Genomic DNA, 16,050 nt, shown 5'->3' on the forward strand with positions numbered 1-16,050 from the left:
TGTCTCTCTAGCAAGAAAATGTGGCTGTTAGCTGCGCTGAAATGCTGTGTCCTCATCCCGCTTCAGTGGCAACCGCTGTTGTGTGACATTGGCCTTTGCAGGCTGAATGGAGGTGAAAACTAGTCTGGCATTTAGCAAACGTGGGTCCAGAAACTCTAAGACCTGCTGACTACTTCAGAATTTAAGTTTGTCTCCACAGCCATACTGATGGAGCCAGCGCTGCCCTAGCAATCTTCCCTAGCAAGGAAGAGATTGAACAAGAAAGAAAAAAGAAAGTTCTTTTTGCTGATAAATTAAACCAGATTTCCAAGTAATTTGGCAAAAGTTATATAAGGATTTTTGTACATTGCTGTTACATTAGTTAGAGGCTGTGATTTTTTTTCTTTTCTTTTGAGCTTTTATGTGTCAGAGCTGGGCTACCAATAATTAAAGTACAGACCGAGCTTAAGAATTCAAGTTGTATTTTACTATTACTCCTCAGACCGGGAGTATGGCACATACAAGAGCACTTCAATCCCACAAGAAGCAGATGAAATGAAACATCTTTTTACTTTTCATGCACAGAAATGGTAATAGCGGCTGGAGAAAAGAGGTGACAATTTATTTTGAACAGTGGTTATTGCAGCATGGTTATAGCAGAGTTAGGACTGGTTGATGGCTGTGCTGCAGCCAGCAGGTTTTACAGTGGTAATATTGCCTCTCTGCTGTCTTAGACATCATCTGTAGGGTTTTGAAATATACCTCTATAAAAAAATGGTCCTGGGACAGGTCCTTAAGCCTGTAATATCTTCCCTCCAACCCAGTAGTGTTCCCTTCTAGAGCTGTGGGCTATACAAACTGTGCTCTCCCACTAACAGTTCAGTGTTAAATTGTTGATGCTGGCTGTCCATCAGGTTTCTCTCCTCTGTTTTTTACAGGAGACCTGGCAAAATAGTAGCATATATTTGCATTCAACCGTGTGACTATTTCTACTGAAACAAAATAATAATATTAATAATAAAATTTAAAAACCTACATTCAGGCCTAAAATTGAAGCTTATGCTTTATTACCATATCTGACCCCAACCTGAATGCTGGTGTCTGAGGCACATAGCAAAAGGCTTTAATGGGCGGTAAGCTTAATATGAACTGTTTAGCACTCTTAATGAGTCAGATCTCCCGTCAGGCAAGCTCTCTCTGAACTTCACTGGAGCTTTGTCAAAACTTCAGGACCTTGCTCATAAGAATTTTCCTTTTTTTGTCCCTCATCTGCCACTGTAACACACCATCCTGGCATGCTCACCATCCCCTCTATCTTTTATCTATCTATCCCTTCTTGGATCATGCTGCTGCCAGAAAGCTCATCAGCTTTAATTCACCCCTTCAGACTGAGGGGGAAAAGGGAGAGCAAAAAGAAAGTATACCAGGCAGAGCTATAGATCACATCATCTTTGGGAGCCCTGGGGTGTTTTGCCTCTAGTTTGCGATGTTTGTCATCTTGTACCAAAGGCGCTTTGGGCAGGGACATGGTCTCCCTCTCTGGTCCATCCCAGTGGGCACACTTGCAGCAACGAGCAATACAAATTCTAGATGGGATTTCCAGTGCTTTTGGTTTGTTGCTAAACAAGCTGCGGCCTCAAGCAAAGGGGCTCATTCCAGACAGGTGCCAGGAGAAGACTCAGAGCATCCAACTTTAAACAGCAATGCTGTTAAAGTAGACGCTTCTAAGCATCAACTCAAGTAATGTCCACTTTAAAAATGCGGCAAGTAAGTAAAAAAATAGACTTCAGTGACTTCATGCTTTTGTTGGAGGAAGGCAAGAGGGAATTCAAGATCTTTAAAAGGCAAAAACAAATTCAGCTTATACATATACAAACCAGTCAAGGGGGAAAGGTAACTGAACAGAAACTTTGTTCAAAAGTTGCAGGAACCTGAACAGCAGGCAAGGTCCCCAGGCTGCCACAGAGACAAAGAGACATGAATGACCTTGTCCAAGACTTTTGGTTTTGTTAGGCTTATGTTTTATCTGGACTGTCTTAGGTATTCAGGCTGCAAACTCTTCCCAGCTGGGACTGTCACTACGGATTCACATGGTACCGAGCAGAAAAGGTCCTGAGTGATTCTGCATTTCTGGGCACTTGGTAGAAAATAATAAGGTCTGGGGTTAATGCATGAAAATCAGGTATTACAGTTGATGTGAAAAGAGAATTCAGCCTGCACATAATATTTCTATCTGGAAGTCCTATTTATTTATTTTTTACATCTGCAAGGAGCCCTAAGCCACAGCTGAAAACCAGTCACCTCTGGAAAAAGTGAAATAGCTATATTTACAGCATACAGTTGTTTTGGACAGGATGTGAATAACATTACATCTGATTGAAAGTGTAACAGCAGCAGAGGTGGGCAGGATGTAATTACTCAAATTGTAGTTTGGCCAGGACACCTAAAATATCCAGTAGAAAATGCCATCAGGTTGTCAATTCCTCTCAGTGTCCAGGACACATATCTAACAGCTCCTACAGAGACGGCACCTCCCTCAGTGCAGCTAATTCTACATCAAAGGACAAGTATAAACAACACAATTGCTCAGCCCGTTTTGTGCAATACTTTCTGTTTTGCTTAACAGGCTCCTTTACCAAAGCTGTCTAAATCCAAATCTATTAGCTTGCAAAAGCTGACCATAATACTGTGGCTGCAGGGATATATGACATCCTTACATTTGAGTAACACTTATGGGGTTTAAATCCACGCTTGCTCCATGGAGCAGAGACATGCTCTCTGGGTGGATTAGGCAAAAGAGGCAAGTGGTAGTGTCGTGCGTGCATTAATTGCTTTTAAGAAGTGCTTCATGGGTGATGCCTAAGCTTTCCTTTCCCCCATGGCCATGCTGGGACAGAGGAGCTCATCTATTTGGGGCTTAGTTAGGAGATCTTGCTTTAGTCAAAGAACCAGTGCTGATTACCATGAACTGTAATCAGAGCAGGACGAGTAAAGGAAATCACCAAGGGGGGAAGAAAAAAAATAAAGGAAGGCAGTAAATGTCAATTCTTTACAGCCATTGCACATTCCTTTCATCATACAGAGCCTGCAGGGGTAACCTACAGCAGATCCAAAGCCGTTCTCGTCTCTTCCCTGGGTCACAGGGCGATTGTACCTCCTTTTCTCCCTTAGAGAATGGAAGGGCTTCTGCAATAATAAATTACTCCTTGAACTTCGTAGGCTGGTTTTCACACATGTAGTCTTTACACTGCTCGTTTTCACTGCTTTCTTCTCGTGGTGCTATTCATGCAACCAGACTCTTTCGTAGGGATTTGCAAGAGTAAGTTGATGAACCCTTTTGCAGGAAAAACAAAACAAAAAAAACAAAACAAAACTTTTTTCTTTTTTTTTTTCTCATCACTAGAAGTAACTCATGGCTCTGTAATTGAGAACCGCTTTTTACTGAATATAAAATTACTGTAATCCCCAAATGGTCTCCAAAGTGCCGCAAAGTTGTATTTAAAATGTATGTTAATCTTTACATCACATATGGCCTTCTTGTTTCCTGTTTTTACAATTCCTTTCACTTCTAAGAATTGTTTCTTATTTACACCTCTGTGAAAACAGAATCAATTCCCTCATACACACTGTTGCATATTCTTTGGAAAGAATATATTGATCGAAAAACCTTCTACCAGTCTTATTAATTTCAAGCAGTATTGACTATGTACAGTTGTATGTACCAGTTGTACATGTGGAAAGCTCACAGAATAACAATATCAATAATGTTCTGCAACAGAAACAATCATTTTATAAATAATGAACTTGCCATATTGAATTCTACAAGTATCTGGGGCATTTTTTTACTTTTACAGGCCCTGTGTCCAACTTTGTTGACACCAATATAAATAATAAATAAATCCATTGCATTCAATGCAGTTACATTCATGCAAGACCAAATATGAGAGAGTCTTAGAGCAGTTGTTTGTCAAGTGAGAAAGTAGGACATGGCATAAGTACCATCTGTGGAGAGTGATTCATAAGAAAAGAATGCAGCATAATCAGTTAAATAAATACTACCCTTGTGTTTTGTAGTCTAAATGGACCTTGCTCCAGCACAAATCATAGTACAAGGTCAAAGCAATTTTGGAGGCACGTAGAATTTGTTATTCTGATTCCTAGAACTATGACAAATTAACTCCACTTTAAACTGGAGAAAAGGCAGAGACCTGCAATTACTCTTTTCTACGAATACTAAGAGGATCTTGATTTCTGCCTGGGGTGACATGACACAAGAAGCTGGAGCAGGTCTTAACAAATAACAGACCTGAAGATGTGACTTTTTGAGAGAAAACATCTAATAGCTAGTGCGAACGTGTGCCTTGGCTGTGTTGAGTCACCATGGAGTCCATGTGAGCACACAACTAGCATGGAGAGTTGGGCACCTTTTGTATGCCTAACTGCATAATTCCCCACAACATCAGGTGAACAGTGATGGTGTATACTGGTTTATGCATGTATGTAATGGTTTATGTATTTATGGTGTATGTAAGAGTAGCTTAAACCCAGCCTGAGCTCTCAGGATATAGGCAGGTTTATTAGATGCATGGATTTGCTGGTGCTTTTGTGAAGCTGCAGGAGTGTCCAAGGTCTTGGAGGTAGAGGCGAGGGGTCTTCAGAGTTGAGCTGCAGAATGAAGGCACCTCAGGCTGGTTTCTCATCAGCAGGGAAGATCAGTCAAGATGAGAGGTAGGCAAATTCAAAAGCAGTGCTGAAATTTCAAAAGGTAAATTAAGACAATGTGGACAAAAATATTTTACCCATGTCCTCCTTTTTCTCTTAAACTTGGGTTTTGCAAGGAGTTTGCATTTTGTGTCCTCTGTTCTGGAGGGGGAGCCAGTGCTTTTCATAATTTTGACTCCATCAGAGTCATAATATCCTTCAAAGCCAGAACAAAACCTAACATAATAAAATCATCAGCAGTGAGTAAGCCGTTTTAACAGTTATTTCAAAAGGTATGAGATTGTTATGTTGAAAGATACCACATTTTTAAATTTTTTCTTCACAGTACTATTACTATTTGGACCATTATAGATCCTAAAGGTCTCTACTAAGACTAGTATTCAGTATGACCAAACTCCAGTGAAACAAAGACCCTGCTTAAAAAGGGTCTAAAAGGGTCAAGTGATGAGAACACAAAAAGAGTTAGAAAGAAAAGGGTGAAGTGACTTGTACTGTATGGGTTGTGTGGGTTACGCCATAAGCAAGCAGCAGACCGAGGAACAGACATTGGGCCCTGTGGCTGAGAGCTGTGATTTTTCTTCCAGATTACATGGCCTCTCAGTTATCTTCTCTATTCAGATCTGTTTCTTCACCCTTTAGCCATTGCCACATGCAAACCCAGCACCATGTTGGACTGCAGTGGACTTGCACCAGGAAGAAAGTGCCCTTTAGTTATCAGTTGCCAGATGGATATCTGAAGGCTGGGTGCTTTGGTTCAGCACCCCCAAACTTTACATTATTATTTCAGCAGTGCTTGCCTTTGGGTGTGACACTTTGGACCAACTCCCTCATCGTTCTGATTTGGTTAATCACAGCTAAAATGACTCAGGCACATACGTGCGAACAGGGCTGGGACCCAAGGAGTATGTGTCTCCCTCTGAAATTCTAGAACTTCTTGTTCTTGCTTGTTCCGATAATAAAAAAGGAAAAGCCTTTCTTTGGTGGCATTTTGGCACTTCTGCTGCTGTGAATCATCAAGAGGTATGTAACAACAGGAGGAATCTTTTCAAAACTTATTGGCACTGGAAGGAGGTAAATGTTTATTTTAATCCCGCTTGCTTACATTTTCCCCTCTTTTACAATTCCAATTGTAAAAGGGAATGCAAATTACTGACAAAATCTTAAACATAGAAAAAAGATGAGCTTTCAGAAACTGTATGGAATGTACAATTTAAATCTCTACATAAGTGCAAAACATTAAATTCAAGCAAAATCTAGTATTTGGACACTGTCTGAGGGACAAAGAATGCTTAAAAACATTACAAATGCCCTAGCTTAACTTTAACTTTGTGATGGATTAGCTTTAACATGCATTTTAATTTGTAGTTGGATTTTAGCAGCTGTAGACAAAGTTTGATAATCTTTTCTTATTTAATTAGTACAATCTTCTTAGGAGGGGAAAATGCACAGACAATAATAGTTTACATTCTATGACAATTTCATACTGACAACCTGAAATATCTTATTTCTTTAAAACATTCCTAGATGTGGTTCTTTTAAACATCTTTGTCTTACCTTTTCTGTTTGTAGTGTGTGCATGTGTGTATGTATAAGGGGTAAAAAAAGAGAGGGAGCTTACACTATAAAATGTTTCCTCTGCGTAAAAAGCCAAGAGAATGTGTAAATAGACTGCATAAATAACAGCTGGCTCCTTAGAAACCAAGAGGCACACTCATATAGAGGCTTAGCTCCGTTACGCTGCTTGAAATGTGAATCAACTCATTAACATTGAGTCTTTACTCTGGCTTTTTTTTCCCCTTCTTTTTTTTTTTTTTTCCTTTTCCATGGACGAGGTCTGAATCTGGCCCTTTGTTTCCTTGTAAAACTAAGCATTTGTTGTTTTTCTGGAGACTTGAATCCTTTCTCTGGGATTCGGGGGACAGATAATTTTTTCTGGTATAAAGCAAAGAAAATTTCTTTCCTCTGTTAAAGTTTCACCAAATAGATCCACCCTTTTCACATTGAAACTGTTCTGATTTCATGTGCTGTGCACAGGGCCCTCTGCATGCAGGAATAAGAGGCTGGTCATGGAAGTCCATGAGACTACCTTCAGGACTTCGGGAGATGGGTTAACACTGATCCAGTAACATTTACATACGTTTTCGAGCCAAGCCCATATCACCAGGCTCCTAAGGTTAGCACAGGCCTCTAGGAACATGGGCTGTTGTAGTGGAAGAGAATGCACTGAACCACCTCATCCCAAGACGTGCTGGTGTACAATGCCTCTGCAGCTCAGATGCTCAGGCAGCCTGTGGTAGAGCTTCCCAACATCCCCAGGGTGTGCTGGAGAGCAAAAGAGGTGTCCTGAGCTCTCTTCTCCATGCTAGCAAATTCTTGCTGAGGGAGGGAGCAATGATCTCGCAGCTGTACTATCCCATTTGACTCATCTACACAGCTAATACAGCTGTCTCTTTTGACCACAGTCAGGCTTTACCCTTCCGCTGGGAAGAGCTCTTTGAATTTCATGGTGTATAAGGCCAGTAGGATCAAGGTTGAGTTTGCTCTATATCATATAGGTACACATATATAACCATAGAAACCTGACATAAATATTTTAGTGCATATTTTACACTACAAGGTTTTTTAGGTCAGACTTTAAAAGGATGGAATGTATTTTTTTTTCACTTATGTCGTCTTTAAAAATCAAAATCTTCCCCTCTGATTCCAGCAAGCTCTAATGGCAAATGAATGCTGTTGTAATAACTTGGGCTGTGCCTTTGGAAGGCATCAGAATACTCTTTTATTGCAGCTGCATCCCAAAAGATCACACCAGGCCCCAGACCTCTGTGAGACTGTTTTCCCATCCTTCCCTGCCAGTTTCCAGGCTGGAATAGATGAGCATTGCTATGTAAGCACTGATGGCTGGAACAGCATTGTCAGAGGTATCATTTTCAGGCACAGTTTCAGTATGCTTGTTCTGACCTTTAGGGAAAGCAACAGTACCCTGACATTTATGTTGGTTTATATTCCCTGCAATTCCTTTTCAATTACAGCTCATATCTATAGGGCTTCCTCTGAGCACCCCACAACCATTTATGACAGACCCTTGATAAACCAGCACTGAATGGACCGGACTGTGTTTCCACCTGGCTTCGAGGCTGCCCTGAACATCGGGAATCTCCTTGATTTGACCCTCTCTGGGTGTATTATTTTAGTGATGAAAATCCCAAAGCTGCCTTAAAAAGCTGTGGTGTTTCAGATAGAGGCTATGTGGGAATATTCAAGACTTCAGTGATGCAAAGCAAGAGGGCTGCTATTCATGTTGATGAGACTGGTGGTGTTCCCCGTGGGGAGCTTGGCTCTTAATGGTGTGTAAGAGTGGCTGCTGGACTGGGGAGAGGCTTGAGAGCAGCCAGCCATGGAGATGACTCCATCCTCTGTCTTGCAGTGGGCTGTCCTGGGTCATTGTGAGCTGCTGTATTGGAAATATGGTGAAGAAATGCACTTAATTAATTAGCTCTACTAGCCTGGTTCCCCTACACTGTCTAGTTTACACTGATACCTCTACCCTCTGTTCCCCAGAATTTGATCTTTGAAGTAGCTTCTTTGAAAACTCATATTCTGAGTGCTTAGGCTCAGTGGACTAGAATCACACTTCTTAAACTCCTTGCATCTCCTGATTATTCTTTTCAGAATAAATATATGCAGATATTGTTGCATTTCCTTGCTTAATCTCAGCAGGCAACTTCACTTTCAAGTATCTTCAGGTAATTACTACCCAGCCCTTCCCACAGCAGTTTTCCTGACACAGGACACAGCTTTCCGCATGACAATACCCACATCAAAGAGTGCTCAAGTGTTGTTTTATCTTTTGCACTAATGCTGCATCGGGCCAACACATGAAGGAAGATCTCATCTTGTGTTTGGAGACCCTAGAAAAGAGCATAATTCAGCATTTGAAGCAGTGATTTATCACTGCCCATGGGTGACTGTGGGGCCAAGGGAAGGGTCTCCCAACAGGAATCTCAGCAGGAGGGACTGCAGCTTAGAAGAGAGGATTGCGTTAAAATACAAATGATAGCAAGTGTACTCGTTTTTATTTGGGGCAGAATAGAGTTGATTTATTTCTTGTATATATAAACATATATATATATATATAAACAAAAAGTTTGTCCCCCTTTTTTTATTCACCTCTATTTTGTTGCTTGCTTGGGTAATGCAGCATATTTGCAATAGTGATTTGTTAAGACTCCCTGGGCTGCTTTCAGGCAAGTTGTTGTTGGTTTACCTGTTTTGCTGCTGGCCATAGTATGCAAAAGGAGTAAAGTGTGAACCTGTGTGCCAGCTAGAGTGAAAAGCCATGACTTCTGCTTACAGTAAATCACATCCTGCCTTGATGCTTGATAGTCTTAACATTTTAATAATAACTGTTATTACTTACTGTTATTATTAAAATGTTAAGACTATCAAGCATTTTGCAGTTTGTTTTGCAGTGCAAGCATTAGGAGGCACAGATGAGCTGGTCTGACTTGATCCAGCAGAGGCAATGTATGCATACTAATGAATTCATTGCCTTATTTGTCTCCTGATATGTTTTAAAAGGTAAATTAATGTTCTACCTGGTCTTTAATGAATACCTTACATCCTGCATTAGGAGCTCATTCACTTTCCTAAACTATTGCCAGCACCAGTCATGAGGAACAGCTAGAAATTTGCTGGTACAGGAAATGGTAGTCTTTAGAGCTGCAGATTACTTTGATAATGGGAATTTCTTCCCTCTTCACACTTCTGCTTGCAGCTAGGATAGTGTTTCTATCCAGTTGATGAGCTGTATTTGAAAGATTTCTGGAATAATTAAGATTTCAAACAGAAACAGTTGCACAGCCCCCCCTGTTTTTCTATCAACACTTATATAGGAAGCTCTGTCTTTTACTGGTGTAAACAAACAGAATGATTGATGCTCTCCTGACATTCAGGGGCTGTCTTAAATGCAGTGCTATCATTTTCTCAATAGCACAACTATTCAGAAAGACTTTTTATTTTACATAGCAGAAATGGGGTTGTTTTTTGCTTTGCCTTGTGCACTCTGCCATGTCTATAGGCACTGTAACCATCTTCCTCCAGGAGTCACAGCCAGCTGCAGTGGCTGCAGCTCTCAGGCACAAATGTGATACTCAGTCTGCACAGTTCATTAATAGAGTCTTCTCTTTTTGTGGATGGTAAAACATAAGCAAATCCTACGTGGAGATACCTCATGGTCTATCAAATCTGCTCTGGCAGTGGCCATCACCAGCTGAAATTAAGAGCCCTCCAGATGTGAGCTCCTGTAGCACATCTCCTCTGAGTTGCTCTTTCCTGTCATTTTCAGGGTCTTACTGCAGTTATGATCCTTCTGAGCTGGTCCAAACCATAATGTTTTGCATCTTGCTGTGGTTCCTGTGTCTTGTGCCACAAAAGCAGAAAAGCAGGAGGAAGGGCCGCAAGCAGGTTAGCCTCCATTTCAGCTACTAAATGCTGGACTACTTTACACGCACTGGTGCACCCCTGGGCTGTCACATCACAGCCATCGCCTGAATAAATACTGGATGCATGTTTTTAGCAGAGAAGTCTTGCCCTGTCTGTCTTTGCTTTCACATCCCCACTCAGAAAATGAAACTAAGGATTCTCAATTCCCTCCTGAGAGAACTTGTTTATGTGTGTCGGGTAGCAGGAAACACAGAACAGCAAACATCTATTTTAATGTTGCTATGGAGGAAGGGAGTGAACTTGAGGCAGTGACCAGAGGAAAGTCTGGCTAATGAATGACAAAGTCCAGGTCCCTGTCAGTCACTGCTGCTCCATGCCAAGTCTTATTGTTCTTTTATTTCATCTCCCAGTAATCTGAGAATTGCAAGCAGAGTAAGACAGAGCCCATGCCTGAGAGAGCTTTCAGTTTAACTGAACAAAAGATCAAAAAGCCAAGGAGAAAAAGAAGGCAGAGGCAAGCCCAGGTGCAGCAGGATGCCTGTAGCACAAGGTAGGGGCAAAGCCAGCATCATCTGCACTTTTCCCCTCCTCTCTGTGTGTTGGACCAGGCTCTTCCCCAGAAACATGTGTGAATGAAGTGACAGTCAGAGACATGTGATGTGTGATGTCCCTTGCATTGAGAGTTGCCCTGGGTTCAGCTTAAACCATGACAAGAGTGATGCTACATGCAACAGGGTGTTGCAGAACCCTACTGCAAGGTGTATATTTTTATCTAAGAATTTCTTTTTCTGGGGTTTCTGGTGGGAATATAGCCCAAGCAGCATCTGTATAAGTGTGTGCTGTGGGAATGCCCTCCAGCAGTCTTTTGGTCCACCAACCACCGGGGAGGGGTCTGTCATCCATACGGCTATGCTACCGCATCATCCTCAATGCTGAATCACGCTTAAGGCTTTGGATCACCAAAACTCTTTGGTGCCAATGAGAGTTTTCACACAGATTTTAACCGGCACTATAGCCAGCCCTTGCTGGATAATTTCTTTGACTAATTTAGTCATTTAACATTTTCAAATGAAGCATAAATTAAAAAAAAAAAAAGAGAGAAAATTGAAGAAGCAGGGAAAAAAAATGGGGGTTGACTAGTACAAATTTTAGAGTATAATATTTCTGACAGCATGTGTAAGTTCCTCCATGGACAAAGGATCTCATGATTTATCAAGCCATTTATTAATTAGAAGATTACAACAAGACTGCTTCTCAGTAGCAAAAAAAAAATAGACTTAGAGTTAATTATAAATGCAGTAAAAGGGTGTAAGAAGATTCATAATCCAAGTTACCCATTCTTCCTGCTTTAAGTTATCCACAAAAACACTTAAAATATATTGAACTTTAAACCTGCTAAACCCTCTTCAGCAAAAAGACCTTAAATTTAAGTGGATGCTATTATGCCCATTCTTAGCCAGGTCAGTTCCAAATGCATAATATATTATTTCAGCATTGAAAGCTGTCTGCACCTTAGTTTTTCTCCTCCTCCTTTGCCAGACCTGATCAGTGTGCTCTATGTAGGCCTTTGCATTCCAGTGTCTGCAGAAGTTCTTCTGCCCGTTGCCTGTGATGTCTCATCTATGGTTTACATCTCTTTCTCTTGCCCTTTTAAGGACCGGCCCTTAAGGCACTGTTAGAAGAGTACAGTTCCTGATATCTTTCCCTCCAACATCTTCACTTTTGTGAAACAAGAAAACCTGATTAGTATCTTTTGCTAAGAGTTTTGTTCCTATTTCCCATAGGTGTGGGTTTTGGGAGTTTTTAGTGTGTGTGTCAGTTTAATAGCCACAAGCTCACTCTTTGCGTTTGATAATCCCTTTGATCTTCTTCACTCTTTGCTCGGCAGAGTGCCACAAGGATGTTATTACCTTTAATGTTTTTTGCCATTGATCAGTAATATTCCTGTCTGCTGCTTCTCTGTGATTCCTTTGCTGAAATTGCCACTACATCTCCTCTATGTTTTCGTGGAGCAAGTGTCATAGTAGTGCTTCAGGAGAAGATCATAGTTGTTGGAATGAGCAAAGAGTTTGAGGGGAAAAGTTAGGACCACTAACAGTAAGCTTATTGGATGATTTACATATTTGTACTGCAGTATTTTTTCTAGATAAGGTAAAAAAATACATTTCATCCTAGTTTCTGGTCTTTCAAGCTGTCTCTGCTGCCTTTCTCTTTAAGGCATGAAGAAGGAATTCTACAGACTCTATGAGCTCTCATCTCTGGTGTCTCTCAATGATTTGTGGGTGAAATTATACCCTTTTGTAAGGCAAATATGATCTTTCATAATGAATCATAACAAATTCAACTAGGGATTCGAGAACACCTAGTGTTCCTTCTTCTTCCTGAAGTAGGTCATTATCAAGAGCAGGTTAGCTGATGATGTTGCTGGTGATAACAGGGGATGATGCAAAGTAAAGCCTAGATTGTTCTTTCCACAGATATGTTGCCTTCCTTAATAAAAGAAAGAAAAATCTGTGAAGAAAGTGAGGCCAGCATGACTCAGAGTCACAAAACTTTACTGGATCAAGAAAAAATCTTTTGCACATGTTTATTGTTCTGAATATATTTACACTTCACTGCAAATGTCCTTCACCTGCTACATATTGTATATAGATTTTTAATCATGTAGGTTGTGAGGCAGGGGAGGAAGGAGACAGATTTGGTTTTGCCCATTATATGTGTCAGGAGTCTTTGTAAAACTGTAATTCAAATATGACTCAGAACTGTGAGTGCTCCAAGGAACAAGCCACAATTACAGACTTTATGAAACTAAGATCGTAATGCATCAGTGGGACAAATGACTTCACGTTAATCATTTAGAAAGGCCAGAATTTGGGGTGGTAGATTCAGCTCACTTTGTTACAAAGGCTCTGCTCTGCCGCAGGTCAGGAGATGAAAAAGCAGGGTCTCCAAGACCCCATTTTTTTCTAAGCCCTCCCAGATGGAGGGTGGCTATGTTGGGTGGGGGAAGGTCAGGTGAGCTTTGTTGGATAATTATTCGGATAATGTCATCTGCTCCTGCTGTGGTTGGAGGTAGCGCCATCTGACCTGCTTTTATACATATAATTTTTCTTCTTCTTAGTTGATTAAAAAAATTAAATCTAGAAGTTTCTGCTTGTTTGAATTCTAAGCAAGGAAGAATTGTTGGTTGCTGCTGTGCTTACATGACTGAAGGTCTTGCACTACCAGAGGAAGGAGCCTTTTACTCACAGCTCTGTGTTCAGATTTATTTTACAACCAGAAGTGAAGCCAAGTTCCTCTGCTAGACCAGAGGTGCTAAAGTGTCAGGGTTTGTGATGTATGGTGGAGTGTCACCTGTACAGAGAGAAATTCTGCTCTCCACTCCCTCTGTATTTATACCTTGCATCTGTGAGTTATTGCATATTATCCTGACCAAGGTCTTGATTGCCCTAGAAAAGAGTAATGGGCATAAGGGAAAATTCCTATCTGGCTTCACCCTGGAATCTGGAAGGTGGCTATTTCAAACCATCCACCCAGACTATGAACAAGAAAGCTGAACGTAGGGCTTAATTTGCTACAATAAGTCACCTTTTAATCCTGTATGGTGCAATTCTGCAAAGTCACGAAGCCACCTTACCCTTCCAACCCTCTCCCCAGTGTAATTACCACTGATGTCACTTATGTCACCATCGGACCTAATAGCTCCTCCTGAGATTGAGGGCTCCATGCCACAGACACCAGTCATGGGCCATTCATGCCCTGAAGACTTCTATAAATGAGACAGGTCTAGCATGAAAGGAAGGGAGAAATGATTCACCAAGGTAGCACAACTCAATAGTGACAAAACTTGAAACCTGCTGTGAGCCGGTGCAGCGCGCTCACTGCTGGTTTACATAATAGTTCTGCATTTTCACATAATATTGCATAATATCAAATGCCCACTAGTGTAAAACATGAGAAGGTAGATGAGAGTCGGTTATAGGCACTTGTAAGGACGTGTTTGTTGTGAAGCAGAATCAGAAATGGTTGGGAGGAACCAGAAAAGCAAACAAAAGGGAACCAACCTTCTTCCATCCTGCTATGTTTAACATTTTCTGATGTCACAGCTCATCTTCACTGCCATCAGGCGCTGCTAGGAGTTATAACCGGTGGTATTTTAGGGACCAAATATCAGGGGTCTTATGAGAAGGTGCTGGAGGCAGAAGTGGTGCAGAAGGAAATCTGCATTTCTAGATGTTCTTCAGTTTGGGAAAAATTATGAGTTTTAAGAGTGGGAGATACTATCTGGGACCCAGAGACTGCAGTCATATTTACGGGCTAAAGCCAGGCTTTCAGAGGGACTGGCTCTCCATCTGCAGCCCCATTTAATCGCTGTCAGTCCCATGGTGACCTGCTGTGCTCCCAACCCTCCGCCTGATGCCCTCCCTGGCAGGCATCCCCTCTGCAGGCGATCAGCTGTGCCACATAGCTGGAAGGCTCACTTTTAGCATCATTTGAGTTTCTTGAATAATTTATTGCAATTATGCTGCTGATCCACAGAAGCATTGCTGCTGTGCGCCATATCCAGATGTCTGCAAACGCACTCCCAGGGCCAGATCCTAATTTTAGCTGCCTCTGCAAAATATTCTCCTCTGGACCGAGGCCCTATTTCTGTTCCTTTTGAACTCTACAGCTAAGCAAAGTGTTGGCTTGCGGAGCTAAATACTGTTCCTCTGACAGAAAGGGATCAGTGAAGAGCCCTGATTTTACCTGTGCAGATGGTAATAAGACAGGCTTCCTCTGTGTTGTTTAAAAGTTGACATGGAAGTATGGATACCTCTTGTATGGTAAAGAAGCAGAGAGCTGGAACAAGGGCAGAGAAAGGGCGAACATCATTTGCACGAAGGACATTGTAACTGTGCAACTCTGCCCTGTCCTTCCCCCATGCATGGCAACACCTTGAGACAGCAAATCCTGATCAAGCTTTTGGTAGCATGTGGGAGGTACAAATGGGGTCCTGGAGCTTTAGTAAAGTCAGAGCAGAGATACTCATAACTGTCATCAGGAGATACCGTAATCCAACCTGCAGTTTCTCACCAACATGAGCGACTAAAGCATACAGAATAAGGTGCATCTATTTAGTGACAAATACAAGCTGTTTATCGGGAACTTGGTGTCAGGATGGCTTTTGCTTTGTTTAATGACACGCCAGGCTAGCCAGGGAGATGGAGCTGTCTCCCATTACCTGAAAGCAACACCCCAGGGAAAATGACCACTCAACGTATGCCAGAGTAAGGGTTTTATTTATTTGGGCAGTTCTCAGTTGTTCATACACTGGTTTTGTTAAGATTTATAGGCTGAAGTTTATTTCCCTATTCTTCTGATCAATTGGCTCATAGGTCAATTTGAATAGTGGTTAAGGAAGGAGTAAATACCAGAAAATTCACCAAATGTGTGAGAGGGGGAACCAGTCCTGCTTCTGCTCACAGTCCTCTTTGCTTACCAAATTAAGCAATTGATGTGTTATGAAGCTGTGCATGTAGGAGCACACTGGGTTGTCCCAGCATGTCCACAGTTTTTGCAGTGGACTCACATCTCTATCTATTGCTGACATTATTATTGACACCAGTAGTAATTTTACGCATACAATACCTACTGGCTGAGCATTTGGGGCACAGTGAAACTTGTTTTCAGAGTGATGGAGGAGGCTTAACAACATGGGATTCAAATCCATGCTGCTTGTAAAACGTATAATCATTGTATGGTGTGTTTATTAATAATAAAAGTCACGGTGGGCAGCTTTCTGGCTGAACTGCTGTGAGAAACGGGATGCTTCCGCCATCTCTCAGTGGGCCTTCCCATCGCAGACAGTAATACTCTAATTAACTTTTGTCAAGTGGTTCATTGAATCTAGCAAAATGTAGT

At 41.5% G+C, this 16,050-nt stretch overlaps 1 long non-coding RNA gene across 1 annotated transcript in view; it reads right to left on the minus strand.

Annotated features, from left to right (window-relative positions):
- Positions 1–444: 444 nt before the first annotated feature.
- Positions 445–16,050, minus strand: part of LOC115601083 — a 43,887-nt gene continuing 28,281 nt past the window's right edge. Inside the window, exon 3 of the long non-coding RNA XR_003989224.1 lies at positions 445–4,729. This is a non-coding gene — a long non-coding RNA (uncharacterized LOC115601083). The remainder of the gene's footprint in view (positions 4,730–16,050) is intronic.

Source organism: Strigops habroptila, chromosome Z (genome assembly GCF_004027225.2).
Source record: "Strigops habroptila isolate Jane chromosome Z, bStrHab1.2.pri, whole genome shotgun sequence".
Classification (NCBI taxonomy): domain Eukaryota; kingdom Metazoa; phylum Chordata; class Aves; order Psittaciformes; family Psittacidae; genus Strigops; species Strigops habroptila.